This window comes from Helicoverpa armigera, chromosome 27, assembly GCF_030705265.1.
Source record: "Helicoverpa armigera isolate CAAS_96S chromosome 27, ASM3070526v1, whole genome shotgun sequence".
In the NCBI taxonomy this organism is placed as follows: Eukaryota; Metazoa; Arthropoda; class Insecta; order Lepidoptera; family Noctuidae; genus Helicoverpa; species Helicoverpa armigera.
Genome location: NC_087146.1, coordinates 3,642,550 through 3,668,044, shown reverse-complemented (window position 1 = coordinate 3,668,044; position 25,495 = coordinate 3,642,550). Strand labels below are relative to the sequence as shown.

Genomic DNA, 25,495 nt, shown 5'->3' with positions numbered 1-25,495 from the left:
GAAATTATTTCTTGCACAATGACCTATGTTTATACATAAGGTCATTTTTTCAATGATAGGAATAAGTAGAATTTGAACTTTACCTATTTTTTTTTTCTAGACTTTTCCTAGATACTCTGATAGGCTGTAAAGAAGCTCGAGGCTAAGTTACAACCAAAGTGATCGATCCAAACGAAACAGGTCGATAGATCAAATAGGTTAAGCAACGCTTGGTGCAGTCGGTCTGTGGATGGGTGACCATCTTGTCATGACTAGTTCTTCCGTGTTTCGAAAAGCACGTTAAATAAATTACTCTACAAGTATTTAAGACGAATCTAACGACACATATCGATAAATAATACTAGCATGTATTTTAGTAGATATGTATAAAGCTGAAGAGTTTGTTTCTTTGCCTGAACGCGCTTTTCTTAGCAACTTCAGGACATATATAAAAAATAACACTTTTACATAGAACTTTTCTAAGTAAGTACACCAATGGCTGATAAAAAGTTGAAGGAAAACATCTTAAGGAAACCTGGACTAAGTATATAGTCTGAAATCACCAACCGGCATTGAGCAAGCGTGGTGATTAATGCTCAATCCTTCTCCGTGTGAGAGGAGGCCGCAGCCCACCAGTGGGACGATAAAAAGGCGGTAACAGTATCAGTAACTTTTACATAAGATAGCCCTTGTATCGAGGAAGGCTTTAGACTACTTTTTTATCTAGATGTGTGCTGTAGTTCTCACTGCACACAGGTGAAGGCACTGACGAAAGCTAAATACGCTAGGCTGTAGATCCTGCCAATACACTTTAGCACAGTCGAGTAAAAAATAATTATAATCCGCTTACCCAAACTAAAATTAACTACAGGAAAGACAACTGATTGTCATTCAGTAACCGTTCAATGGTTATTGATAATCCGAAATGGCTCGAAGTTTTGGGTGGCCTAACTTATCTATAACAAGAGATACAAGTCTTGAATATTAATTATTTTGTTTTGTACAAAGGTTGTGAATCATATGAATGGATGACGTCATTGATTTGGTGATTTTGAGTCATCAATAGGTTTCATAGCACGTATTATGTGCTACTAGCTTCTGCCAGCGGTTTCACCTGCATCCCGTGGGAACTACTTCCCGTACCGGGATAAAAAGTAGCCTTCCTCGATAAATGGGCTATCTAACACTGAAATAAATTCTAAATCGGACCAGTAGTTCCTTAGATTAGCGCGTTCAAACAAACAAACAAACAAACTCTTCAGCTTTATAATATTAGTATAGATATGTAGGTACCTATGTAAGTGTGAAAAAATCGTTAAGCTCGGCAGTTTTAACCAACTTCCCAGCCAAGAGGAGGTTCTCAATTAGGCTATTTCTTTTCTTTTTAATTTATTAAATACTAGCGACCCAGTCCGACTTCGCACGGAATAACAGTATTTTCTCACTATTTATTGTTAATGTACATATAAACCTTCATCTTTAATCACTCTATCTATTTAAGAAAAACGCATGAAAATCGGTTGCGTAGTTTTGAAGATTTAAGCGTACAAAGGGACGTAGGGACAGAAAAAGCAACTTTGTTTTATATTTGATGATGTATTGTTTTGCCTAATCAAGGCTAGGCGGATAACTGTAACATATTGTTATACAGGTACGCTATGTAGTCTCATGAGCGAAACCACGGTTTTGTATAACTACGGTAACTCTTTCTGTCGAGCTTCCACGCAAAATTACTGAACCTATTTTAATCAAATTCAGTAAACAGATAGCCTTAAAAAGGACATTAGGCTAATCTTATGCGAGTGCTTTAAGTCGTTTATTTGGGTTTCGAGTGGAATCACGGGGACCAGCTAGTTTAGTATATTTAGGCCTCAATAAACCTATTTTTTATCTAAATCGAAGCACTTAATAGTGGGCGAGCCTATAGCGATGCAGTGTTCCTAGGAATTTCTGATACAATTAACTTTATCGCATATTACCTGACCCGGGTATTGAAGCCGTGACCCCGTTTCCAATCACTATTGATTATTGGTTTAAAATGGTCAAATAAAGTTTAAGAATTTGTTTGACCATCATCTGTTATAGAAAATACTAATATTTATTTTGTTATCAACGTTTTTCTAGGCTTTACAAAAATAGTTATATGCAAAACTTAAACTGGTTCAATAACGTATAAAAAAACACGCTATTATAAATGCATAAAAAACCAAAAAGTTCAGTTCCTATCTTCCGGCTCCATCATCAGATCAGTTCGACAGTACCATATTATTGTATTGTCATCAGAACTACATACAGCTGTCAATTTTCACGACGCTACGATCCTTGAAAGATAGTTGAATTAGTTACCTTAGATTCCATTACATAGTTACATAATAGGTCGACCGAATAAAAGCGTGTTAAAATCTTCAAAAATGCTTGTAAAACCATCCAGAACTACCAACCACATTTTATGCAAATGAAGTTTTTCTTCCACGTCATATTACTATTTGTCAAATAGAACCCGGGCGCCTCACTTCAACGGTTTTGGAGAAAAAATACTCAAACCGACACCGCTGTTTAGTTAGGATCTATAGCTTTTTGGAAAAAACTTAACATGGAATTTTGGTGTAAGAAAACGCCGCGAAAGACTAAACATTTTTTTACCTTGAGTCCTTTATAAGGTCACAAAGTAGAAAAAAAAATGTATATGGACTGATGCTGTTGTATATTTAATAAATATTTCTGACACGTCACCATTTTAATATCATATGTGTTATCCTAAGGGGTATACAATGCTTGGCGCGGCGAATCTCTGGATTGGTAGCCATCTAAGTCAGCACAACATGCAGCAGTTTGGGCAGGTTTAATTAAAATTAAAAGGCAAATGGTAGGCAAGTAGTGACTTCTACAGTAACTTCTATCATTGTAAGCGCTCTTTTATTATTCTGTAATTCTTTTTGATAAGTTGGAAATCAGCTCCAATCCATCACAGCGTGAGGGAGTGTCAAACTCTTGCTGACTAAAACCCACCAAGTTCCTTCTGGAGCCCACAGTGTACCAGGGCCGCGGTAACTTTTATGAAGGGTCCAGTCTTTTGTCCGCTTCAGTTTTAGATATACTATATAGGTAGGTATGTAGAGGTAATATGTGTGAACATATAGGTAAGAGGCATGATGACCATGCAGGCACCTATTGATCCAAGCCAATATATTATAGGTATAAATTATATAAAATGTTGCAAAGGCCTTGTGAAGGCGTTTTTTAATCTTGATGCGATTTCGTGTTTGGTTTAAGTTATGAACTTAAAATAAAATTCTTGTCCTTGGAACCTAAGTCAAGAAAATTCTTCTTATCGAGTGAGCTGCAGGTTTAATCACTTAACAAGTCCTAGTGTCAGAGTGTTCTCAACTCCGCCTGACGGCCTCTGACGTGGAATTGTAACAACGACTGCTACTGAGTAGCATTCAGGGACGCCGGCGACACGTGCTCACCCAGGCACGGGGGTGTAACACCACTGTATTACACATATTATATGTTTAGAAATGAAACCAACCACCAATTTACAGACTCCGAGTACTTACTTTGTGAAAATTTAAAAACTTCACAAAGCGATTCCGGCCCAAATCATGAATCGAATCCGAGACCCCATGCACGGCAGTCGTGCTTGTTACCACTGCCACTTACGGGGCAACTTTATGCTAAAATTACCTCGGGGTCGAAAAGTTCTGGAATGGAGACCACGGACTAGCAAGCGCAGCGTAGGACGTCCACCAACAAGTTGGACAGCCGACCTTATAAAGGTCGCCGGAAGACGCTGAATGCAGGTCGCCTCCAACAGGTTTCTGTGGATATTTAAGGGGGAGGCCTATGTTCAGCAGTGGACGTCCTATGGCTGAGATGATGATGATGAAGAGAAAATTCTTATTTAGTAAATAACCTATTAAAGATATTTTTTCTCTTATAACTTACCCTACTGTCCAAGTATACATTTTTAAATGATATACGTACATTGTATGATATTAAAGTGAACTGCTCATATTTGCGTCTTGTCCGACTCGCGTTAATAATCATTTCATTCGGCGCGCACTGGCCTGTGTGGTGAGGGAGGCTGTTGTCAGCCAAATATGTTTCTTTAGATATAGAATATATTTATTTGCGCATAGCATGGTATTAAATGGCTGAGAGATAATAGTGTGTAAAATTATGAATCAACGACCATTTTTTTGTTGTACTTTATGAAATAAAGTAAACTGTTTTTTTTATATCTGCCGTTTCTGAAGCTTTTGTATGTAAGTATATTGCATAATTTAATTTTGCATGAAAACCACAATATATGTCAATCATTATGACTATGTAAAAACTTAATGTAGAAATTTACTACTTTATACACTAACTTAAAAATTATGTTAGTTAGTTTGCAGACATCTTTATAATATTCCAAGTCTTAAGAAGCCAGTATTATTTAAGAAAGCTTTGACACTAACTCTAGCTGTGTTACTTTTACAACCCACGTAATAATTAAATATAAACAAGGGCTATTATTACTACCAAAGTTTATGGTATCAGTCATCTTAGACACTTACTTCAAGCTTTAAAACCTAAGTATATACCTACCGACGATAGCCCCTCTCACCTCACTTAATAACTGTGCAAAATTCTTAATGTCAGCGCATTGTATGGTGTTAATTTATAACCAGCACAGAGGTCGAGACGACCGGCTGTGCAGTTCTGTGCAAAACGCTGGGTTCAGCAGTTCTGCGGGATTGTTCGAAAGAGTTACCGTGGCCCTGGTACATAAAAGGCCTACGACGGAACACGACGGTTTTTAGTCAGTAAGAGTCTGACACTCCCTCACCGCTGCTAACCCACAGCGGGAGGGTCATTTGAAGATTTTTGACGCCGTTAAAAAAAAGCACAGTTTTTGTGCAAAATCATGATTGAGCACAACATCGTGCGATTGAAGGCGTGAGATCAAATTATATTCTTTGTTATGGAGCTTATGAGTAAGATATTATGATTAAAAGGTTGTTGTATAGTTTTGTGGTAAGCTACGATTGTCAAGGTCAGTTTATGGATGGGTAATCGTCCTATATAATCGCGCTAGCGCGGTTTCACCCGCGTTACGAAGGCAAAACTTCATGTATAAAAATCATCAGCCAAAAAAAAACAAGCCTACCAAAATTCACCTAGAGCATTTATGTCGATTTGACGCTATGTCAAGAAAGCTCCTTTTCTAAAAAAAAAATAAGAAAAAAATAAAAATAAAATAAAAAAATCTACTAAAGTCTTTTGGTCTTACTACAAAAACTTAGACATGTGTCAAACACTTGTCAAAAAAAATGGACCTTATTACAACGTCATAATCTGACATTTTTTTTAGACAAGTGTTAAACTGACGTTTAAAGGTTTTTGTGGTAAGACGGTTTGAGTCAACTTACCTAATAAATAGATGAATAAGGTGAATGACGCACATACCTACCCCCAAGATATATTTAACAAAGTTACTGAGAATAAGAATCATAAAATATACATAAAAAATATATTTGACACTTCATACATCTTGTCGTCTTAACTTTACTAAACTGACAGTTGAGTTATGAGGAATTTTTAACACAATAACATGAAATAAACTTGATATGTGAATAAAAGAATTTAATAAATATAGCAGACTAATAATTTATGTAATTTTTCTTATGGACGCGGGTGAAACCGTGGGGCACAGCTAGTATATTCAATATAGGTCTCGGCTGTCATTTGAACATCTTTGGCAGTCGTTACGGGTAGTCAGAAGCCAGTAAGTCTGGCAACCAGTCTTACCTTGGGGTAGTGGATTGCCCGAGTAACTAGATTGAGGAGATCAGATAGGGCAGTCGCTCCTTGTAAAATACTGGTATTCAGCTCTATCCGGTTAGGCTGGAAGCCGACCCCAACATAGTTGGGAAAAGGCTAGGTCGATGATGTCTAGCATAGTTCAATAGTTGGGTTCGATGGTGCCCATCAATTTGAGTTAAAAATCGTATGTAGGTGGGTTAATGACATACATACATACAAAGTATTTGTGTAGGATTAGAAATTTTTATGGCTTATACACTCAAAACTGTCGTATGTAGCTAGCTACTGATGTGATTAAACTAGCTTATCTAGCGGCTCCACCCGCGTTTAGTGGGAACTTCTCGGCACCTGGTTAAAACGTAGCCCATAATCTTCCTCAATAATTGGGTTATCTAACAATGAAATAATTTTTTAAATCGCACTTTAGACTGATTAACGGCGAAGGAAAATATAATTTTGAAACCTGGACTTAAAACCCTGAAATCACCAACCTGCATTCAGTAAGCAGGGTGAACTGGTCATTAACGCTCAATCCTTCTCCGTGTGACGATAAAAACACTGATGATGATGATGATGACAAAACAATTGTAAAATTTCTGTATGGTCGACTAGTTAAAAACATAGAATTATGTTTTAACCAATTCCCAAAGATTTAAGATATATTTAAAGAAGATCTTTCTAGGCGGCTGGTTGACGCTTCTCGTGACCAGAAGGCTGGCTATTACCTACCTCGGAAAGAAAAAGAATCAGCATGGCGATCCAACGAGGTAATGCTGCCAGCCTCTTGGGCACGCTCCCAGTTGACAGCGATGGGGACGAATTTTTTGACGCTTTTTAGTTGTTTGTTTTACTAGGATAGTTTTTGATATTTATTGTAAATATGTATTGTAAATATCTATGTAAATAAATGAATTATCGTTCAGAATATATATTATATAAAAAAAAATCGTAAACAAAGATTTAATTCTTTTAAATAAAACCCAGTCACGGGTAACTCCTATAGGTACTTAAGTATATAATTATGTTTAATACCCCACCGCAAAAATAACATTCAACTTTTTTAAATATAATACGTTTTGACAGGTGTTAAAGTGTAATTTAAAAGACCCAGTTTTTACGGTTTTACTGTTAACCATTCAATGGGATGAATACCGTAACTTATGCTCTTTAATATTACATCTCAAGGTTTTAAGTAAGGGGTTTAACACCTCATCATTATGTGGTTCGTTCTTTTAACCGACTTCAAAAAAGGAGGTTCTCAGTTTGACCTGTTTTATGTATGTATGTTTTATGTTAACCGATTTTGATGAATAGTAGGTATTAGTTAGAGTTAGGAGAAGGTTCTAGGTATAGTATTTAGGTAGGCTTAATTTTTTTCCTCAACCCATTTACCCGAGAAGCTCTCTACCTTAGGTAAGACTGGTTGTCAGACTGGCTTCTGACCACCCGTAAAGACTGCTAAAGATGTTCAAATGACAGTCTACAGCTTAGCGTGTCCTCTGAAACACGGCAATTGATATCCAAGATATACTTAAAAAGTACATACAAACTTAGAAAAGTTACCTATCTCGAATCGAATCCACACTCATACTTGATACGTTGGTTCTTTACCCACTAGGCCACTACTAAACTATGCAGTAGTGACAAAAAAAATACGATTTCAAAAAAAAAGTACCGCGATAAACTTATGCCGATAGTCGAAGGAACAAGGAGTGTGTGAGCGAGAGGCACAAGTAAGAGAGAGACAGAAGAGTGCATCATGGAAGGTGTAAAAGATGAAACACGAAAGTGACGCGTGTTTTAGTGGTGGGCTTTTAGTTTCGCGAAATTGTGTTTATCGATGTCGATAATTTGAGGAGTGTAGAGGGGAATTTTGCTTTTGTGGTTGTGGTTAGTAGATTTCGTAGAAAGTTTTATTTTTAGAGAAGGTGATTAAGGGTGCTTTTTAAGCAGGGATTTGGTTTTAATAGTAGATATTTTATTTATTATTGGGAAATTTACCTGGGTGCGTAAGTCTTTGTGACTCGCTTAGTTGATCTAATTTGAGTAATGACAAGTTTTCAAAATAGTATATAAAAGATGAGTGTTTTTACTCAATTTTTATTGGAACAACGTGTATTTTTGGCTTCGATTTTTCTATTTAAACTTCAAAATTAAATTACTAGGCTTTTAAAAGATTTATTTAAACAGAAAACTATTTATTTAAGCTCCTACTCTACCTACTCAACTTTCCTGTTTTCTTTTTATTTGTACCTAAATAGTTTGAAGATGTAATTTAAATATAGGTATCCGTATTGTATACTTATTTCAACAATTTCAATCTATCGATATCGACACCCAAACTATGTCCCCATCGCATCCCCAGAGGTCACGGCCTAAAGTCGTCTTGAAACGAGTTCCCGCCGCCACAGCCGACGACTAAATAATAATAATATATACACATATACTTGTACCTTACGATCAAGCGAATCTGGGGGCAAATTCCACTGTTTTTGACCCCAACTAAAGGTATAAAGAAAGCTTTGTTTTGTCGGTTTTTGCGACATTTTTTTGTAAATGCAGTTTGAGTGTTGAGATGTCTTTTCAGAGGTGATTATTAATAGTCTCTGTGTTATTTTATGAACAACTTTTATTATCAACCAAAATTATTTAAATAGGTTCAGAGATGAAGGAAGAGCGAAAATCAGACAGTCGGATAAGATAGGACATTGGCTACTTTTTACCCGGCTGCGGGAAGTGGGTTTATGAATAAAAAAACACTCATTTGCAAATTGCTGAGTTCTTTGACGAGAGCTGCAAAGGTTTTACATGGTTTTTCCATATATTGCGACTGTCACTAATTCAATAATAGCTACTACTCAATATTATTAAGTATCTGGAGGCAAATTCCACTGTTTTTGACCCCAACTAAAGGTATAAAGAAAGCTTTGTTTTGTTAGTTTTTGCGACAATTTTTTGTAAATGCCGTTTCGGTGTAGTGATGTCTTTTCGTCACTAGTAAAGTGTGAGTGCTCATTTTTATTAATATTGTATTGTATAATATGGCAGTCGTTATGGGTAGTCAGAAGCCAGTAAGTCTGACACCAGTCTAACCAACGGGTATCGGGCTGCCCGGGTAACTGGGTTGAGGAGGTCAGATAGGCAGTCGCTTCTTGTAAAGCACTGGTATTCAGCTGAATCCGGTTAGACTGGAAGCCGACCCCAACATGATTGGAAAAAGGCTCGGAGGATGATGGTTGTATTGTTTAATATCAATTTATTGACTATGGTTTTGCCAGTGTTCTGAGGGAACGACTTACTGCAACGGGACAAAAGTAGCTTAATGTTCTCAGGCTCTAGGTATGCCATATGTTTACCAAATTCTATTTAGATTGGTTGAGTAGCTTTAGTGCGAAAGCGCGACAAACGGATAAACAGATTTTTGGAACTAAGCCTGAGAAAGGATATAGGTTACTTTTTACTTTCTTGCGGGATGTGGGTTCTCTCGAGACACGGGCAAGTTGGGAACAGTTAGTGTACCTATGTATAAAAATATTGTAGTTGTTTGTTAATGCTCAATCCTTCTCCGTGTGAGAGGAGGCCTGTGCCCAGCAGTGGGACGATAAAAAGGCTGTAACAGTAACAGAGTTGTTTGACGAAAGCAGTGTTCCTTCTTTCGAACATTTTAGACCATCATCAATTCACTAGCTACCTACCTTCACAATAGCAAAGTTATTTGCCTAGACAAAGCTTCTATATTTGTCCAATCACGTCGGCTAATAGTGTCATCAGAGATTGCCCCAGTAACATAACAATAGCGACCGGGATCAGGAATAAATTAGACGTTTCCTACTGGGATATTCATTCGGTATTTTGGGTCATAGATTGGTTTATTATACACCAGAGGAGTCAATTTGGTGAGTTATATAAAGTCATGTATTATGTACCTAGGTATTGTATGTAACCATATCTAAGTATTTGTGTGTCTATATGATTGCAAAACATTTTTTATAAGCTTTGTAGTGCAATAAGATAAGCCATGGCGGCTATTCTCTATAGAAAGATTAGCCAGCTTCGCAGGACATATTATAGTGCACAAGCATTTGCGCAGACACAGGTGCACTCACTATTCCTTCACTCTCATAGCCCGATGGGACGGCAATCCGACACCACCGGAGAGAGATCAGGCGCTGGACCTACATTTACGTGCTCTCCGATGCACGGGTGTATCAATCACCAACTTCCAGGCTCCTTGCTGCTTTGTGAGAGTCCAAAAAAACTGAAATGCATACAGAACCCCACAGAGGTATTGCTCCCAAACCATATACCTACTTATCTTTGCCAAAACGCACTTGACTATTTAACAGACTTTAATAAAACAAGAGGTACTCAGTTTCACATGTACCTAGACATTTACAAAAGAAACACATAAGTATTTACAATATAAATTACAAATAAAGTTAGGTATTTTCTTACTATCTTCGTAGTGTCGTATCTACACGTTTAGTCTTAGTCACATCACAGTTTAAGTTTATCTTCCACAGTTGACCTATGCAAATGAGTCCGTATTTCGCGTACTTATAACAGTATTAAAGGAATATTACTTTTAGTGTGTGCTAAATAAAATCATTTTGCCAAAACTAGTAGTTGGAAGTCTCTGGTTTCACAGTTTAGAGGAAATTATTTCAACTTCAGAATAAACTATATTCTCACATCTTTGGGCTTCCACTAACAGGTAGGCCTTTTACTATGAAAATATAGCAGACAGACTATTAAAAGGGATACCTTTGTTATTTGGTTAGTTACAAATGTTTGTCATGTTATTGTAAATATAGTTCAAAAATAGGTAGTCGAACAAAATATCTAGTCAGGATTAAAAAGCAGTCGCCCCCGGGTGGGCTCGAACCACCAACCTTTCGGTTAACAGCCGAACGCGCTAGCCATTGCGCCACGGAGGCTGTGTTTTGTTTTAAAGATGGAAGCACCAGATTGAGGATCTAAGCCCTTGAGACTTACAGCCAGTTTCTTCATCAAAAGTTAAAGCCAAAGTAAAAGTCAAAGTAATATCTAAAGTAAAAGTAACGGTCAAATTCAATTTTTCTATTAGTTCTGCTGTCACTTTAGCCTTGAAAAAACGTATTTGACCGTTACTTTTACTTTAGACATTACTTTAACTTTAACTTTTGATGAAGAAACTGGCCGTTAGTAAAACTACAATAATTATTATTAAGTACATACTTTATTTAATAGTTGCTCCAAATACTGAAAAATAAAGCCAAAATCTAGTTTGATACTGTTGATATCCTTGCGTCACTGAAGTTAGCCGGGTGTGAGAAATAGTACCCTCGCGATACGGGTGGAATAGCGTTTTACAGTTAGAGTTAATGTTAAATTACATACATATATATGGTTATATTTAACCTGCTATTCTGTGTGAGAACTACGGAAAGTTAAGCATTCTTATGTCGCATATTTTCTAGAACTGTGTTCTTGTATAAAAATGTAAGGGCATTTTTTGTATGAAATATTTTGCTCTGAAGAATTTTTGTCTTTGTACACTTAGCTCTCCGTTGGTCTAGCTTGAAATCCTAAATAAAAATAATATTCCAATCTTTTCTCGAATTTTACATTGGCTTACATTTTTATAAGCTTCCTTAGTTCAAGAACGATTCTGATTATGTCGATCTTCTGTTTATTTGAATACCAGAGCATAGTTATAGTAAGTCGTGGTGGCCTAGTGGGTAAAGAACCAACCTCTCGTGTATGAGGATGTGGGTTCGATTCCAGGTCAGGCAAGTACCAATGCAATTTTTCTAAGTTTGTACGTACTTTCTAAGTATATCTTGGACACCAATGGCTGATAAAAAGGTGAAGGAAAACATCTTGAGGAAGCCTGGTCTATATAGTCTGAAATCACCAACTCGCATTGAGCAAGCGTAGTAATTAATGTTCAATCCTTCTCCGTGTGAGAGGAGGCCGCAGCCCAGCAGTGGGACGATAAAAAGCTGTAACAGTAACAGAACATAGTTTTGAAAAATTAGGCTTGGTGTATGAATTAAACAATTGAATCCCTAAGCACGGACTCATCGTACATAGTAAGTACTACAAAAGTCTAGTCTTAGAAACTCATAATAGTACAGCTACCCCACTATATCTCAATGTCAAGATAACTTACATTAGCAACTTATAGTCACAACAATTCGTTTTTATCAGTAAATATACTTAATTAAAATGCATGCATGCAAATTATCTGCGCGTCTGAGAATGCATTTAAATGCTACATTTGTAGTCTTACCTAAATAGGTGAGATATTCTTAGTAAAATTCGTCATAGAGAACAAAATTACTAGCGGAGATATCATAACGCACCGGGGCTGCGGGATTGTTCGAAAGAGTTACCGCGGCCCTGGTACATAAAAGCCTATGACGGAACACGACGGTTTTTAGTCAGTAAGAGTCTGACACTACCTCACCGCTGCTAAGCCACAGCGGGAGGGATTTTTGACGTCGTTGAAAAAAAAAAGATATCACAACGCAAAATCTCCTAAGGAACGAGGAACGTTATTGATTTCCCCCTTACATGCCTTCTATGGAACCCGCCCAAAATAAAATCACCAATCAATCAATACCAATCTTTGACAGATTGGTTTTGATTTGACAAGGAACTCAAACGCTTTCTTAGCTCTAGTAACTGATCACGATTTACGTACGTTGCTTGACCTACAAGAAGGCGCCTGACCTACCTTCCTTATAGCATCTCCGCTATCTTTCCTTCCTCTGTAGTAAAATTACATTTAGTGTTACAAGTAACTATATTATAAGATCTTAGGGAATTCGCTTGAAGAGCTATTTCTTCGAAGTTTATAAACAATTTCGAAATGTTCCGAGTAATTTCAAATTGATTTTATATTGAAACAGTGTGGAGTCTATGATTTCAAGATGGTGTCTAAAAATACTCTTGACTTGATAAAAGGTGAAGAGAAAATACCTTGAAGGAACTAAGACAATAAATTCTTCAAATTCAGACCTCTTTTCTCTATATTTTTCAGCTGCCCAGTATTATATAAGACACTTAAAATTACCTACTAACCTTCTTTGGTATTAATTCACTATGGATTATTAACTCTTTCAACCTAAGGTACAAACCAAAATACATACGTGGTATATTCCAAAATATCTGCAAACAAAATAAAAAGTACTTATTTATTACCAAAAAACCCATACCCATCTCTTAGCACTTATTTCTTTATAAAACGACGAAACAGTATTACCTATTTTGCATGCAGCCTGGCATTCAAATAATCAAAAGACCCCTTAGGTGCCCAAAATCTCGCGAAACTTGAAAAATAACCCTCGATTTGCATATAATAGTCTATAAAGTGATAAAAAGTTGTAATAATATAATTTACAAGCATTCCCGCCAAGTCGGCGGCCATTTTGAAAGATGGCGTAATGAAATGGTGGAAATAACAATGATTTTACCTTCGCGTTTATTGAGTGAGGTGCTTTTTTGAGTGTTTGTTTGTTAGTATTTTTTAGTTTATTAAAGATAATCTTAAAATCAAAATTGCGATGTTCAAAAGAGTATCAAAGTATTTTTAACACGCTTATATTAGCTTCACTTGTAACTATGTATGTAAGAAAATCATGGAATCTTAATTTGACCCACTCCCCGGTCTTCGATTTGGATAAAATTTTGCACACGCTCTGAGTTCTGATGACAATACATGACTAGCGTGTTTTTTAGTTTTTTGAAACCATATTTTTATTTTAAACGTCCCATCTGATGCTCCATAATTATTATTATTGCAATGACCTTTAGTTTTGCCATACTGGGAATTGAAAATACGACTACATATACTTTAACTGCAGTTCCGGTTGTGAAAATGAGCTCGCTCGGGATGCAAGTAGAATCGAGGAAAACAGCTAGTTTTATTCACCTTAACACGATAATTAAAATCCAATATAAAAAAAAACTAAGCATAACCGCGTCTCAAACCAATACACGCAACGAAAAAATACCTCTTTATATAATGCGTCATAAAAAACTCGCTGAAACAGATAAGTATGGAAAAGAGAGTTAAAAAATAATATATTTATACATATATTCTTTTAAAAAAATATAAAAAAATGGAACACGCTACAAGCCTTACACGGATAGCCACCGCAAAATACTTAGGGCTGGCCAAAATAATAAATTAATTTAAAAAATCTTAAACTTAAAAATAGCTAAGAAAAACTAAGATAGGTATTAAGGAAGGTAATTAAACTAGGTATACTATCAATGTAAAAGTATCTGTCTATTTCGCTTTCACGCAAGAACTACTCAACTGATTTAGATGAAACTTGGAAGTAACATAGGTGTACTACATCAGAATAAGTTTCTCATGGTTAAGTACATTAATATACAGCAGAGGCTACTTTTTTATCTGGGTGCAAAAAGTAGGTCCCTATTAAAAGTCTAAGTTTAGACCTAATATCATACTACTGGTATTTAAGGTTGTCTTTAATTAAAAACCAAAATTCTGGCTATATGTATATGTATGTGCATATGTAAATTGAGTCCTAAGATAGGCCTTATAAAACTTCATTCAGGCTTTGTATTGTCCCAATAAAATCAGTTTTCTTTCTTTGGTATTCAAATATAGTGTCTGGTGGTCAAGTATCCTGTATGAAAAATATATGCATTTATTAATACCCATGCACGTAGCATAGAATTTTTATGCACTACCATGATCGAATTAAAGCGTGCGTGAGAACTTACGAGTATGTTATAAGATACCAATATTTTTTCCTTTTTGTTGTAAATCTGTTAAATTAAAATCCCCTTTTGTTAAATCTTGAAATGTGGTTGGGTGACCATTTTGTCATTCGTTCCTACGTGTTTCGGAAAGCACGTTAAATTGGTCCCGGCTGTTTGAACATCTTTGGCAGTCGTTACGGGTAGTCCGAAGCTAGAAAGTCTGACAACCAGTCTTACCAAGCGATATCTTTAAGGATAAGGACATTTAAGGACTTTAAGCTTTCATTTTATAGTCTACAGAGCTAATAATTTTGGGAAAAACTACTACTTAAGTCACTGTGATTTATTATTATATATCTTAGCAAGCAATCATTATGATACTCCTGCCTTTATTCCAATTTTATTTGATGTCAGCGCAGCATATTTTCTCCTTCCATAATCTTCTATACGTACGCCATGAGTTCACAAGTATATTCTTTGCAAGCAAGACCGCAACACCAAAAAATTGTGGAAGTACCTAAATATCATATAAAATATTAAGTAGGTACACTTAATAAATACTGCCGCGCGCCAACCCTGACGATCGGATATCGCACAGCATGTCTCCTGCGCAGTTTTCAACACAATACAAAGAAGTTATTATGTCTGTGTGTACGTCTCGGGATCGGCAGAGAGACAGCTATCGACCCTGTGTATAAATAAACTGTTCAACTTTGCATTCATATGAGTAATACATTCTTTTGCGGTAGGTACCAAGTCTGGCCACCAGTCTTACCAAGGGGTAACTGGGTTGAGGAGATCAGATATTCAGTCGCTCCTTGTAAATCACTGGTACTCAGCTGCATCTGGTTAGACTGGAAGCCGACCCAAAACATAGTTGGGAAAAGACTCGGGAGGTGATGAAGTACATAAGTACCACGCGATTTTAGTTGCGTCCCGAGGGAACTAGTTTTTGAATCTCGATAATACCTAAGTAGCTAATATGTTACTTCAATGTATGAGCAAACTACTATAAAGTTTCATCAAAACTGAAAGAAAACATCTCGAGGAAACCTGGACAATTAAGTCTGAAATCACCAACCCGCATTGAGCAAGCGTGGTGATGAATGCTCAATCCTTCTCCGTGTGAGAGGAGGCCGCAGCCCAGTAGTGAGACGATAAAAAGGCTGATGATGAAACCCATGGGGACAAAACCTCATCATCATCTGCCGAGCCTTTTACCAACTATGTTGGGGTCGGCTTCCAGTCTCACCCGATGCAACTGAGTAGGTACCAGTGCTTTACAAGGAGCGACTGGGTATCTGACCTCCTCAACCCAGTTACTCGGGCAACCCAGTAGCAATTGGTAAGATTGGTGTCAGACTTACTATCTTCTGACTACCCATAACGACTGCCCAAGGCCCAAGATATTTAATGATAGCCTGTGCCCAGCAGTGGGACGATAAAAAGGCTGATGATGATGATGCTGACAAAAAAACCTCATAAGGTATTCTCTAAAACTTAAAAACGATGAATGAAACTCTCATATCATGATACAAAATGATTTTTTAAGAGACACTGACAAATTGCTGGGAAATATTCGAAATATTTAAGGCCTGACTTGTAAAGGTTATTGTTCTAATATAATAGAGGTTACCGGGGTATTATAAAGCGGTGGCGATATGAATTTACCCCTTATTAATGTGTGGGTTGTGCCTTATCAATGTTTTGACGTTACGTTAATGACGTCATATTCTTATCGGATACTATTATAATTTAAATAAATAGATAAATTACAAGTGTATGTTAGTATATGTGAACGTATACTTTTATTTGCTACTTAGAATTTTATTACACTTCTAATAATTTGTGTAGCTCTCAAACTAATGAACCAATTTGAAACGGTTTTTATAGATAAAGTCTAGTGATTCATAGATATGTTTTGTCAAAATCGACATCGGCAAAGCTGTTTTAACATTGCCAATACGAATAGGTGAAGAAACAAATCAATGAAAGACTATTTTAATTCTAAGTATGTAGCTTCTGCCAGTTTGCCGCTTACGGATACAAATTGCCAAGCCCATATTTTATTCTGATAGTAGATCAGTAGATTTAGTTTGAAAGAGTAGCAAATATAATTATATACAATCTACACTTACGGCCAGTTTCTTCATCACAAGTAAAAGTCAAAGTAATGTCTAAAGTAAAAGTAACGGTCAAATTCGTTTTTTCAAGGCTAAAGTGACAGCAAAACTAATAGAAAAAATGAATTTGACCGTTACTTTTACTTTAGACATTACTTTGACTTTTACTTAGGCTTTTACTTTCGATGAAGAAGCTGGCTGTTAAACATACATACATATTACTAGGATTTATATTAGTAGACTCTTTCTTTGTTCACTGATGAGAAAAAATCTCGTGACGACATTCTAACAATGAAAACGCACAACCCCCGTGATTTATAGGCACAAGCCAGTGTTGTCGTGTTATGAAAATATTTAATTATTACACTGCCGCAGTGTTGCCAGACTAAAGGTGACGATTACCCACACGGTAACTTGAATAAAAGGAGGGTACCACAAAATATCTTTTGGGCTTTTTTGTTTGAAAATTATTAGGTTTTTGTGGCCTTTTTGGGGTGAAATTGTCAACTAATTGTGGGGTTATTTTTTATGGAGATAAGCAGTAATATATAGGAATCCCTGCATGTTAAACATTACTTATACTAATATTGTAAAGCTGAAGAGATTTTTTGTTTGTTTGAACGCCCTAATCTCAGTAATTACAATACTGATTTAGAAATATTTTTTGTGTTAAAAACCCTTTTAATCGAGGACGGCTATTGGCTACTTTATATTCAGGTGTCGTGAGGTGATGTAGTTCCTACGTGACGTATGTCATCTACACTGTGAACACCTTTTCGGCCATTACAGAAACCAGTAAGTTTGACAATCAAGGGGTATTTTGTTGCCCCAATAACTGTGCTTAGGAAGTCAGATAGGCAGTCGCTCCTTGTAAAGCACTGGTACTCAGCTGCCTCCGGTTAGACTGGAAGCCGACCCCAACATAGTTGGTAAAGAGGTAGTCATATAATTACTGTGAACACCAAATTACTAACCTATACAATTAACCCAATAATTAAAAAATCATCCATATAGATGATCAATTAATATAAAAACATATTTTCTCGCTTTTCCTGAAACCATAAAACTTTAAATTGTTTTCGGAGACCCAGTTTTTTACCACAAACAATCAATTGAATGAATTGTGTTGGACGCTATTCAACTGAAAAATTACCGCAGAACTGCCAAATAAATTAATTGAGTGGAAATTTAAGTAGGGATTGCAAAGATATGGAGACGATTTAAATAGTATAAAAAAGCAAAAAATGTATTACTTACGACCTCTTTTTCTGTGGTTTCTATCGGGGAAAATTATTTACGTTCAAGGATAAAATGTAGCCTATGTTACTTGTGGATAGTGTAGCTTTCCAACAGTGAATGAATTCTCAAATTGTGCCAGTAGTTTCAGAGCCTTTAGGATACAAACTTACAAAATGTTTTCTCTTTATTATATTTGTATGTTAGTTTTACTAGAATTATAGATGTACCAGGGGATAGTGTAGCTTCTAAACAGTAAAATAATTTTTGAAACTAGTTCAGTAATTTCTCCGAAACTTTAGGGTACAAACCATTTTTATTCTCTTTCTAACATTATAGGTAGTATATAGCCAGTATTGATAGATAAATAAAACAACAAATTAAAAATGTAAACAATAAACATTTATTTCGATAGCCATTCCATTTCAAAGATTTTCATCATCCTTCAGTTATCTTCCATCATCCAAAGAACGGAGGTGGAGGCGGCGGTGGTCCGAATCCCGGACCGAAACCGGGACCGAATCCCGGACCAAAACCGGGTCCAAATCCTGGTCCGTAGTACGGACCAAAGCCTGGCGGTCTAGGATAGAACCAAGGTCCATAATGTCCGAAGAAGTGGCTTTCAATGTTCTGAAAAGAAATACGCATGTATGAATTTACAGAGAAATGTTAGCGAAAATTAGGGTACAACGGGCCCATGAAATTAAATTTTAAAATTGACCCTTTATTTCAGTGTGAAGTCAAGTTTTCAAATAATAAAACAGACTATAGAAACAAGTGAATGTGTATGTCTATTCCTTCCTATTGCTATTTCTTTTGTTCAAAAGCTAGTCTTCCACCAGTGATTTCACACCCGTCCTGTGGGAGTACATCACACACCCGGATAAAAAAGTAGCCTATATATTCTTCGACAAATGAGCTATATTCTAACACTTAAATAATGTTTCAAACTGGTATAGTAGTTCTTGAAATTAGCCAACAAACAAACACACTTCTTATTTTTCACTATACATACATATATACATGAGGTATAGGTATAGATTGTCTTTCCATATCCTTAATGACCTTCCAATATTATTGAAGTTTGTTCAAGAAATTAGACCCACTTTGTCAATCCTTCCTATTAACAGCATTGTATTAGCAAAATATTTGCTTTGTGAAAAAAACATGTATTTAGCGTCTTTATCATACATGCGGTCAATGACTCTACATGGTTTAATATCAAAACATCATTGGTGTTATTACAAAAAAAGGTGGTTGGTGATCAACGCTCAATCCTTCTCTGTGTGCGAGGTGGCTGCAGCCCAACAATGGGATGTTAAAGGCTGATGATGATGTGTGTCAAGCCAGTTTAAGTCTTTTGTTCCTAACATTAGCGTGTTCGAAGAAACTCTTCATCCTTATCCCTAAGTACCTATGTAGCTAGTACTAGTCGATTTCCCGCGGTTTCACCCGCGTCTCACAAGAACTACTGCCCGTACATACCGGTTAAAATATAGGTAGGTTCCCACCCTATTTTACTCGGGAATAGAGTAGCTTTCCAACAGTGAAATATTTTTTTAAAATCGGTTAAGTGGTTTCGGAGCCTTAAGGGGCAAACTAACAAACAAGCCGTTACATGTTTCCTCTCCATTATATTGGTATGGAAGTATAGATTAATATAAAGTACCTATAAATATCTACATACCTGCACCAATCCTAAAACCACAATGCAAACCAACAAAAAACTAGCAAAAGACGCCATTTTGAAAAGAAAACAAAATTAAAAAATCCAACACAACAGTTTTTCTGTACTTCTTTTTACTAATTGTAAGATATAGCGTAAGTACTCCTGATATATATGAGAAAAGCCACAAAAATATACTAAACTGTGTTTTTAATTCCCATAGCTCTTATTCCGATGGGATAAGGTTGAAAATTGCGTGACTTATATAATTTCTATAGCGTTATTTCTGTGGTTTGCTCGACTATTTGTTTTCGCGTCTTAGTGAGAAATGGTATATCTATATAAGGAGATAGTTTTTTCCGTGACAGGAGGGTTATTCCCAAATCAATTTTCTTGATAGGTACTTGTCAATTAACCAAAATATTTGCAAATATTTGTCTCTGTAGGGAAATTATAGGGTATTTCAAAAGTTATGAAATACCTATGCAATAGAAGGCAAACTTTATTTTTTGTAAAGAAAATAATACACGTCATATTTATTCCAAATTGCTACTGAAAAATACTCTATTAAAACGTAACTTAAGAATTGAACCTTATACCCAGCTTAGCAATATACCTAGTACTATGTACTAAATAGATATGATATATGGCAGTTTTCTATTAAACATTTTGACCCCTTTTCAATTTTTTATTTTATTATTATTTTTCAACATTTAATTACAATTTATTGTACTTATAGATAGTTTTTGTATATAAATATTTTGTACGTATCTATAAAAAATCCTTACCAGTAAAAAAAATCAATAATGATAGCATCCAGACATCCTAATGAAGTAAAAATGAGCTTAAGTTTTGATCAAGTTTTCAATTAATTTATTATACAGAATTTGATCCAAATTCCTGCAGCTGTTTTTCTCTTGCCGATGTACAAAGCACACACTTTCTCTGCCTCACCAAAAATATTAGGATCACCCTTGAAGACATGGCGAATGGTAAAGTAAATATTATTATTTTTGATATAGATAAGTCACGAATTATCTCAGAAGGGATTCCCGTAATCCAATGTAGGTTAGCTGGTCATCATGACCTGATAAGCTTGGAGCATATGGCTAGCCTTTTCGTAAGTATGGGTCGGCTTCCAGTCTAAACGGATGCAGCTGAGTACCAGTGTTTTACAAGGAGCGACTGCCTATCTGACCTCTTCAACACAGTTTCTTAAGCAAACCGATACCTCTTAGTAAGACTGGTTGTCAGACTTTCTGGCTTTTGACTACTCGTAACGAGAGCCAAAGATGTTTCAATGACAGCCGGGACCTACAGTTTAACGTGCCACCCGAAACACAAGTCCAAGATATACTTAGAAAGTACATACAAACTTAGAAAAGTTGCATTCAAACTCAAACTCAAACTCAAACTCAAAATTTTTTATTTCAAATAGGCCTATGAAAGCTCTTTCGAAACGTCAAAGTTAGGTGCACGGTTCCAAAGAGTTGGTCTCATGGAGAAGAACCGGCAAGAAACTCCATGGACACTCTTTTTAAAAGAAAATAAAAATAATTACAAACATACAGTTTTCTATCTAGTCCTGAGAATGTTATACAATCCAAATTGAGCTAAAAATGTATTAATAAATTATGCAAGATAATTTTTGTGCAATCGTTACTGGAAAAATAATTTATACAATTCAAAGAAAAATATATTGGGTAACCCAGTTATTATATAATACAATTTGGGGTCTTGCTGGCTTGGGCTTGGCTGGTCTGGGCGGAGGCACTCCCGTGCCCGTGGTCGCCGGGGAAGCCACATGTGCAGAGAAAAGAAAAACAATATTAGTTTAACGCCAGGCATCACTGTCATTAATGTAATCCTGAATTTTATAATACGCCTTTTAATCAAAATGTTTTTAACTACATTCTTAAACTTTTTATCCGTGAGATCAAGGATACATTTAGGTAGCTTGTTATAAAAACGTACACAATTCCCTAAGAACGACTTATTTGTTTTTGTTAGCCTAAACTTGGGAACCACTAATTTATGTTTGTTACGTGTATTTATCTGGTGAATGTCACTTTTAACTGTGAATTTATGGATGTTTTGCGAACAAACATAATATTTTCAAAATATACAAGGAAGGTAATGTAAGTATATTAATTTCCTTAAAGAATTCTCTAAGAGATTCGCGAGAGCCCATGCCATAGATCGCTCGGATCGCCCTTTTTGCAAAACAAAATTGATTGGACATCAGCCGCTGCCCCCATAGCAAAATGCCATATGACATCACGCAATGGAAATAGGCGAAGTATACAAGCCTGGCCGTAGCTACATCGGTCAGTTGTCTGATTTTTCTGACTGCAAAAGCAGCAGAACCAAGTCGCCCTGATAGGGAGGATATATGGGGACCCCATTGCAATTTACTGTCAATGGTAATGCCCAGAAATACTGTACTGTTAATTAACTCTAATTTGCTCTTATCGAGCATTATATTTGTTTCAACCGCAGTGACGTTAGGCAAACAGAACTTAAGACATTTAGTCTTGGAAGCGTTTAATAATAAATTGTTGGCTGCGAACCATTTGGAGAGAATTTCTAGGCTTTCATTAATGTGACTAACATTGGGGTTCTTACGCTTAACTTTAAAGACAAGGGAAGTGTCATCCGCAAACAAAATAACATCCGAAATATCAGACAACACAAATGGAAGGTCATTTATATAAGCTAGGAACAGAAATGGACCCAGTATAGAGCCTTGAGGCACGCCCATTTTTACAACTGTCCCCGAAGATGTTGAGCCGCAGACATCCACTTTTTGCTGTCTGTTGGATAAATAAGACCGGACAAGTTCAAGAGATTTTCCACGAATGCCGTAGTGTCTCAGCTTAGAAATTAGTGTATCGTGGTCCACACAATCAAACGCTTTGGAGAGATCACAGAATATACCGACGGCATCCTGCGAACTCTCCCAGGCTTCCAAAATCTGAGTGACTAACCGCGCACTTGCGTCCGTAGTGGACCTACCCTTTGTAAAGCCGAATTGACGGTCGTGCAGTATATCGTTTAAGTTGAAATGGTTTAACATCTGATCAAGCATGATCCTTTCGAATATTTTACTTAGAGCCGGGAGAATAGAAATGGGTCTGTAGTTTGACGGATTTTTCTTACAACCTGACTTAAATATTGGAATGACCTTACTATGTTTCATCAAATCAGGAAAGGTGCCTTCATCTATACACGAGTTAAATATTTGACTGAGTATTGGTGCAATATTGTCAATCACGGAGCTCAGGGCTTTAACAGAGATGCCCCATAAGTCTTCCGTTTTTTTTAAATTAAGGTTTTTGAAAGCTTTTTTTACTGTATTAAAAGTTATGTAATGGAATCCGAAATCCGGTACTTCTTTAGTAAAATTTTGTTTTAGTAATGACTCTGCAAGTGTAGAGGACGAGTTAAGTGATTTAGTAACCTCTACAGGTACATTAGAGAAAAATTATCAAACGCGTTAGCAACCTGCACATTATCCGACACAGTTGCATCATTAATCGTTAACGATAGTTCAGTATCCCGGACTTTAATTTGACCCGTTTCCGCATTTATTATTTTCCAAACGGTTTTTATTTTATTATCCGATTTAGTTATTCTATCACTAATTGATTTAGACTTTGCGAGAATACATACACTTTTGAATACCTTAGAGTAGTTCCGTACATGATCATGAAAAGATTTATCAGATGTCATTGATTTTTCTCGATACAGGTTATACAATACATCTCTGCTTATCCTAATCCCTTTTGTACACCATTCGTTGAATTTTAATTTATTGTCGATTTTAGTTTCTTAATAGGACATGATTTATTAAATTCTAGACAAAGTGTGTTAAATAACTTATTAAATTTAGTATTCGAGTCCTCTGATTTAAAACTACTGCATAATTTATTGACAACATTATTTTTAAAGGTTTCTAAGGTTCTGTCTGTTAATTGTCTGTATTTTATTACTACGCTTGACGGAGTGTTTCTATTAGCAGGAAAGCTAACAAGCTGCCCTAAGTGATCCGATCTCACACCAGCAATAATGGAAGAATGCTGAACCACACAATTTGTAAAAATATTGTCTAAACATGAACTTGAAGATGGTGTAATTCTAGTGGGTTCATTAAACAAATGTTTTAAATTAAAAGATTGAAATAGAGATAACAGTTGATATTTATCAGAAGATTCAGAAGATATATCTATGTTAAAGTCACCGCAAATGAAAACTAGTTTATTTGACTTAAAAATCTTCCTAAGTATTTCCTCCATATTTGTAATAAATAATGAAAAGTTACTTGCTGGTGGTCTATATACACATACGAATAAATGACTTCCTATTTCTGCACATGCTACCTCGCACAGGCGATTAACAGAGCTCGAGGTGATGTCGCTTCTATCCTTAAATTTTAAGTTATTTTTACACAATATCAATGTACCCCACCCTCTGCAGTTACCCTATTAAATACACTAGCAACCTTGAAATTATTAATATTAAATAACATTTTCTCAGGCTTGAGCCATGTCTCACAAAGACATAATATATCTATAGAAAACTTATCAGTTAAAAGTTCAATGTCTAATATTTTGCCAGAAAAACGGTTTACATTCTGATGAAATAGGATGAGGTTATCGCTACGCTTTTCTATTGTCTTAGAACCTAGTTTAAACAATCAATCACAGTATTGTTAGAATAACTAGTCAATACTGGCTCGTCGCTTATCCTACATTTTGTCATATTGTTGGCTATGACAATGTTAATATTATATGCTATCAATGTAGCTATATTATCTTTATATTTATTAGGGAAAAACATGCTTTCCCTACTCAATGAAATTCACTAACAAACTTGTTAGTGTCAAAGAATAATAGTTTGTCCCTATGACAACATGTCAATGTGTATATAAAATTGTTCAGAGTATGAACATAACTATTTTGAGTGTCAGAAAAACAGTCAGAATATGGAAGTGCACAAATCATTATGTTTTTTAAATTTAGTTTTAATAAGGTGTTGATACCATAAGCAATGTCACTTTTAATTACATCAAGACTGTTGCCTATCAAAAGAACTAGTGTAGTGTTAGCATCAAACTGTGTATTTACTATCTTGTTTATTATGTTGTTGAAGTGTAGGTTTGGGTAGCAATAACTAGTTACATTATGTTCTTGTGGGAGTGAGTGTTGAATATATGAGCCTAAACCTTTACCAAATTTATCTGTAAATAAGACTGACTTGTGTTGCTTAGTGTTGTGAATGATTGGAACAGTATGAGGGGGTCTAGTAATGTAGTAACAGGCCGGGTTCAGGGATTGGGATTGGGTGAGCACGGGTACAGGAAAGATTATTAGTTAGTGACTCATATCTCTCTGCACTGTATTTCACCAGATCCACTAGCTTACCAGCCTGCAACAAGCGCATACTCAGTTCATGTTGAGATTCCTCATATTTCCTGAAAATATCAGATAGTAAATTTTCTTTCACAATTAATTGTTCATGCAACTGTTTTATGTCTAAGTCATGAGAAACTTGGCAATGTTCTAGCTCAAGAGAACAGGTTTTTAATTGTTGGACTAGCTTTACCCTATCTCTTCTAAGATTAACACAGTGTTTTACCCTACTCTGTTTTTTTAATGCTAAACGGCACTTCCTAATAATTTTGTTATACTTAATATACTTTTTAAATTTTTTATTACTCAATACTAAAGGACATTGTGTGATGGTATCATCACCGGTCAGGTCTATAATTGCAGCAGAGCTGTCCACAGCTGTGGTACTTCCTACCAACTTAGTGAAACGATTGAGGGTGTCAGAAGTTTGCACCCGAGCTAAATCAGACTCATATGAGGATATTTTGTTGTAGGCCTCACTTAGTTCAAGCTCGAGTTCAGTTATACGTCTCAAAGTAAGTTCATGTGTTTCACTACATTCCTGAAAA

The 25,495-nt window shown here is 35.9% G+C and overlaps 2 non-coding genes across 2 annotated transcripts; both read right to left on the bottom strand.

The window, feature by feature from the left end:
• Nucleotides 1-10,654: 10,654 nt before the first annotated feature.
• On the bottom strand, nucleotides 10,655-10,727 carry Trnan-guu (transfer RNA asparagine (anticodon GUU)). Its single transcript has one exon. It is a non-coding gene; the product is annotated as a tRNA-Asn (tRNA).
• Nucleotides 10,728-18,260: 7,533 nt separating this feature from the next.
• On the bottom strand, nucleotides 18,261-19,681 carry LOC110369627 (uncharacterized). Its single transcript, XR_010277904.1, has 2 exons — nucleotides 19,558-19,681; nucleotides 18,261-18,500 (listed from the first exon to the last, which is right to left on the bottom strand). It is a non-coding gene; the product is annotated as an uncharacterized LOC110369627 (transcript).
• Nucleotides 19,682-25,495: the final 5,814 nt, after the last annotated feature.